Below are 6,270 nucleotides of genomic sequence, written 5' to 3'. Positions count from 1 at the left end.
GAAACTCTTATAGAGTAGTGACTAACATAATCTGCACTATCCCAGGGTATGGTCTGAAGGCTGAAACTAAGCTGACCTACATCTGGTTAATGCCTGACCACCTAGGAACCACATATACATTGCCTTGGGTTTCCATTGGGGGGAAAGTGGGATATAAATTTAAATAAATATATAAAAATTAAAACCTGCTTTTTGGGGATCCAAGCACTGACTTACCTTGCAGGGCTATTGGAAAGATTCCAAGTTAATGCACGTGAATCTCTTTGAACACTTGAACATAAATGCAAATATTCTCCTGCATGGCTAAGCACCCACACCGTTTGTTGTTTTGGCAGAGACCCTACACTGACTTGGTCACAAGGTGTCAGCCTTGTTCAGCATTGCTCTGCACAGGAAAGAATCTGTTCTCCTCTCTTTTTCCTGTCTCTCTCTCCCCCCCCCCCCCATGGTTTCACACTGAAAACTGCTGTTTTTTTTTATAATTTCATTTGTGAGTTGCCCAAAGAAGAATGCTGTTGGACACTCCTATGTATTAAGTGTTGAAGCCCTGCCTGACTTCTAGAACATCCGAACGGCTCGGGCCACTGATTGACATGATCACCCCTGAGTTTCCTCTCCCGCTTCGTGGAGCCTGTTTTGCTCCCTGATGCACTGCAGAGGTTAGGGAGAGGAAACAAGCTGGGAGATGACTCTTAACATGAGTGGAGGAAAACTCGGGTTGCATGCAATCAAACACAGGTAAGGGCTAATCATCAAGCCTGCGTGGAGGCAGTCAAGGCAGCAATGAAGGCATACTTTGCTGCCTCTATTGCATCCTTCTTACGCTGTCCAGCAGAGCTTTTCCAGATAGTGAGGGTCCTCTTACTGTCTGGCCTGAAGGAGGTGGCAGAACTGATGAGAGCTTGCTGTGACTTTCTTGCAAAGCATTTTGAGGACAAAATTGTTTGCATCCAGCAGGATCTTGACTTCTGTTACAACAGCTGAATCTCGAGGGGTATCCAGAGCACCGTCTAGCTCTGTTGTGTTGGATGAGTTTCAGTTAATAAGGCTAAAGGATGTGGACAAGGTGCAACCACTTGTACTCTGGGCCTTTTCCTCTCTTAGCTGATAAAAACAAGCAGGAAGGGGACAGCTGCCTAGGCCAGGAAGACTATTAATGCCTTCCTGGGAGGGCTTGACAAGGGCGTCAGTGTAAGGCCCACGGGTTCTGTGCTGAAGTACTTTTGCAGCCTACTTGGTATGAAAAGTTGGACCGACCTGATTGAGATGAAGGACATGGCTTTTTTCCCATGGAGAGCATCTTTCCAAGAAGAAGTCCAGTTCCCATTACAGCAGGTCACTTCTGCATCACCCCCCACAAGAGGGTTCATATCTGTGTAATATTTGTGCATGCTAATTTATATTCACAGATGTAAATTCTTAGAGAATGCAGTGCATCTCGCCATAGTGGGAAAGGCTGCAACCAGGTAACCTGCAAACCACCTTAGTCTAGGTTCTGACTGTGGATGAGCAGCTTAAAGGCACTCCTATTCCTACCCCATCCACAGCTGTGCGGTTTCTTCTTAGGATACTTGTATATTTAAACGAAATAGAGTGGGGTGGGGGACCCCAGGACTTGGGCTTGAATGTGGCATCTTGGAAATCTCCTCTGGCCACACCTTCCACTGGACTTTGAACTCACAATGTCTCTAGCTTGTCTGGGTGAAGCACACGATGCATGTGCAGGAACTAGGCTACTGCTAAAGGTAAAATTCGCATTTGTTGCTCCACGCAAATTTTACTTTTGGCCCCACCCACCAAATAAGATTACCGAAGTGAATTGGTCTGAGACAGCTCCTCCACCCTTGAAATAGAGGAAGCTTTCAAACAGAGGTCAGTCCCAGTTTCCCAATTCCCACTTGTGCATTTTTAAAGGCACTTCTCGGATGCTAATGTACTCCTGTGCTCCTAGTAATATAAAATAATCAAAAAGTATTAACAAGCTACAGCACAGTGGATGCTGTCCATATGGTGAATTCTTGAGAAATGCAAGAAGCACATCTGTTGTTCATTAGAAAATTAGACGGGTGAAGGCAAACCTCCTTTGTTGTGGCTGTATGTGGTTAATAGTTTGTTTTAATACATATTAATTGCCTTTCAAATTAGGGCCTCACGTTTTAACCACTCACTAAAACAACTAAAGCTTTAGTTGATTAATCAGCCTAAGCCCATTATAACCAGCAGAGCTGGGAGTGAGTTGGAGGTATGTTTACATTTTTGAGACAATTTTGTTCCCACGTGTTACTGTACTGTGGAATGAATTTAAAGAAAATGAAAATGAAAATGAAATGTTATTCCTGCTAATAAAGAGCATTGGCTTTTGATTGCTTGATGGGAAGCTATCTTACTCTTCCTTCAGCTTCTCAGAAACGGCACCTGTATATTGGCTATTGGTAGTATGGAAATGTAGTTACATTTAAATGGTTAATTAGTGATGGCAGCTTTAATAAGTTTATGGCACTCCTGCCAGACCCAGCTCCTGTTAAATGGCCTGGAGAGCAGAAGGCCATCTGTAGTCCCCAATGAAGGGCCTGTTAAAACCAAAGAAAGAATACCTCACTAAGGAAGAATGGTCAGGAGGAGCTATTAGGGGCTTATTGTTATTGTTTGTTTAATAATAATAATAATAATAATAATACCTTTATTGTCAATGTACAACCTGTGTACAATGAAATTAACTGAGCCTTACCCCCCAAAAACAATGAATCTCATTGTACTCTGTGTTCTTGTCGCACAACACAACAACCCCGAAAGTCAGTTGCACTATATTATTTTCCGTTCGGCAGCCTAACAGCCCACAAATAGAAACTGTTTTTTAGCCTCTTGGTATGTCTGATTATACAGTGGTAAAGGTAAAGGGACCCCTGACCAGTACTCTGTGAGTGGTTGCTTAGGCATTGCCCAGGGACAGAACTGACTTCCGGATTCCAGCGAAAGCCAGTAAGGGAAAACAGTATTGGGGAGAAAATGGAGCTGGGCACCAGACCCTCACCTCTCCCCGCATGCTCCCAGGGGCTTGCGCAGCCCAAGCCCCACGCCAGGGATTTGGCCGGAAGCATGGCGAGCCCCTGGATTCCTTTAACGGAATTCCCTTGCAGCAGCAGCATTGGAAGGGCAGGCACAGCCAACCACACCCCTCCACCAACCGAAAAATTTACCAATGCCTAACCGCAACCTTACAAGTTGTGACGATTTGTTACGCAGCAGGCAAAAACCAAATGGCACCAGCCAATCAGCCAAATGGACAGAATTCCTACCAGGCCCTTGCCCCCGAAGCAGACGACCCCATGACAGGCGTATCAAGGTCAAATGCAAGATCCCTAAATTAGGGAGGGTGGGAGGGTGTTCCGGTGCACGCAGCGAAAGAGAATGCTCAATGCTGCGTGCCCTGTATATAAAACCTTTGGTCCATCCCACAAATTGGCAGCATCAAAATTTCCCCAGTAACCCAAACAGCTCAATCACTGCCAATGGCCATCTAAACGATTCCGCCCAGCAACAGAGGGGTGGCCTGTCAGACCCCCACCTCAACATGTGCTCTCCATGAAGGAGAACACTCTTTACAGAAGTGTATCTATGCTTCAGATTATTCTGAGTCACTCTCCCAGGCTTGCTGACACTTCCATGCTTAACTAATTGCAGGTGCAGGATAAACACACCCAAATTAACCAGCACACCTAACTTAACCCTTTCTTGTCCTTTTCCTCTGCGTGCACAGACCCTTACGCATTAACAGAGATGACAGTTTTCTTTTGGAGGCAATCACAGGTTTGAATATGCTCCCTGCACAATGTCCATATTCCAATGTACATTTAGAGACTTTCTCTAGCACAGCTTTGTTTTTGCAAATGTCATTTTTGGGTGCAGTGAGATTTTTTGCATGGAATCTCTCTGAAACAAAGGCTTTGCTTAAATTCTTGAGATGGATGCGGTCCTTGGTTGGAGCAGAATCACATCAAGCCAGACAGTTTTGCTTGTGTATGGGGATTTTAAAATGAGGGGCGCATATCTAAACATCGTCCTCGTGCATTCTGTCATGGTACTGGCCCTGGAGGGCTATACCCCACGATCTTCCCCAAACATTGGAGCCGAGTGAAAAATGAATTAAACGATGTTGTGTTGGCAGCTGTTTGGGTAAGCAGCTATTGGTTTTAAAATCCCAGTTGTTGATGTTTGTCTTAGCAATAACAGGTTAATGATGATTTGAAGTGGCTGGGAGGATTCTTATGATGAGATCCATCACTTTGTGCCTGTGGCACACAAGAGAGTGTCTTTGAGGTTGTTTTCCCAGAAAGGATATTGGAAGAGACCTGAGAGCCCTCCAAAGCATACAGCGTGCCATCTTAAACCGATTCAATTCCCTTCCCTGTGATAAAGGAAGCCAGTTCCAAGTAGATATCACTGTGCAATAATGGCTCCCAACGCGGTCGTTCGAAACACAACCTAAGCGTTCAATTATTCAGTACATGCAGCCGATTTGTTAGGAAAGGACGCGTTACAAGGATCTCCTCCCAGGTCACAGCCCCACACTGAGTAATGCAAAATAGATTGGAAATATTAGCACAGTTAAGACTGTGCAGAAATGTTTGCCAATATGTTTGGGGGACTAGGTATGCTTTGGGGAAAACAATATTAATGTGTAGCTACTGTTTCCACTCTCTGCTACTGCTATGGTGCCATTTTGCTTAGTCGCCTCTCCATCCTGCAGTGATCCCAGCCAATCAGTGATCATGGATTTAGCACAATGATGCCATGACGCGAATGTAGCCAATCAGATTTGCCTGTGTGATGATGTCACTAGGGGGCGAATGAAGCCAACTGCACTTAACTTTGACATGCTGGCCCCGTGCTGTTGTCATCTGCGTTGTCACGGCAACAGGGCACTTTCGCCCCATTTTGAAGGCCCCACCCCACATCCTCGAAAAATTGCTGAAAGTACTCACTTTTGTCTCGGCCCTGGATTAGATCTCCTTGCAAATAATAACCAGATAATGAAAAAAAGAAATAGCAACAACAACAAAATATTACTCGTAAATGTGTTCGGCGTTTTATTGTTGCCAGTAAAAACCAACGAGGAACCCGCTACGGCTTTGATTCCATCAACATCTTTCACTGAAGAGCAGTACGGAGACTATCTCCCAGGAATCACCATTATTCAGTAAATTGCTCCACACAGGCACGAGGTGGGGTTCACTGAAGGGATAAGGACATTTAAAAATCATAACGAGCAAAATGTGTAATGCTTCTGGAACAAAAGGCCCTGTTGTTTTATAGCTGTGCTATGCATTCAGTAGAGAGAGAAGTGGGGTGTTTTTTTTAAAATAATAATAATAAAGAAACAGCACTTTTGCACTTGTCATTTTATCATTTTGATTTTCAGCACTTAAGCGCCTAAGAGGCTGTCCACATTCCACACCTCCCAGCAATTTGGAGTGCTGGGTAAATAGACAAGGTCTTTGAATCATAGAATCGTGGAGTTGGAAGGGACGCTGAACGTCATCTAGCTCACCCCTCTGCAATGCAGGAATCTCAACCAAAGCATCCAACCTCTGCTTAAAAACTCCCAAGGAAGGAGAGTCCACCACCTCCTGAGAGAGACCCTTCCACTGTCAAACAGCTATTACTATCGGAAAGTTCTTCCTGGTGTTGCGTTACAATCTCCTTTCTTGTAATTTGAAGCCATTGGTCTTGGTCCTGTTTTCCAGACCAGGAGAAAACAAACTTGCTCCATCCTCCATGTGACACCCCTTTAGGTATTTGAAGATGGCTAAACATACCCAGCTCCCTCAACCGCTCCTCATCAGGCTTGGTTTCCAGACCCTTGATCGTCTCGGTTGCTCTCCTCTGCACACATTCCAGCTTGTTAATATCCTTCTTAAATAGTGGCACCCAGAACTGGACACAGTATTCCTGGTGTGGTCTGACCAAGGCAGAATAGAGTGGGACTATGACTTCCCTTTGCGGGACGCGGATGGCGCTGTGGGTTAAACCACAGAGCCTAGGACTTGCCGATCAGAAGGTCGGCGGTTTGAATCCCCACAATGGGGTGAGCTCCCGTTGCTCGGTCGCTGCTCCTGCCAACCTAGCAGTTCGAAAGCACGAAGTGCGAGTACAGTGGTACCTTGGGTTACATACGCTTCAGGTTACAGACTCTGCTAACTCAGAAATAGTACCTCGGGTTAAGAACTTTGCTTCAGGATGAGAACAGAAATCGTGCTCCTGCAGCGCGGG

Source organism: Podarcis liolepis, assembly GCF_965112155.1.
Source record: "Podarcis liolepis genome assembly, chromosome: 6".
Taxonomy (NCBI): domain Eukaryota; kingdom Metazoa; phylum Chordata; class Lepidosauria; order Squamata; family Lacertidae; genus Podarcis; species Podarcis liolepis.
Note: the sequence above shows the minus strand (reverse complement) of the source record.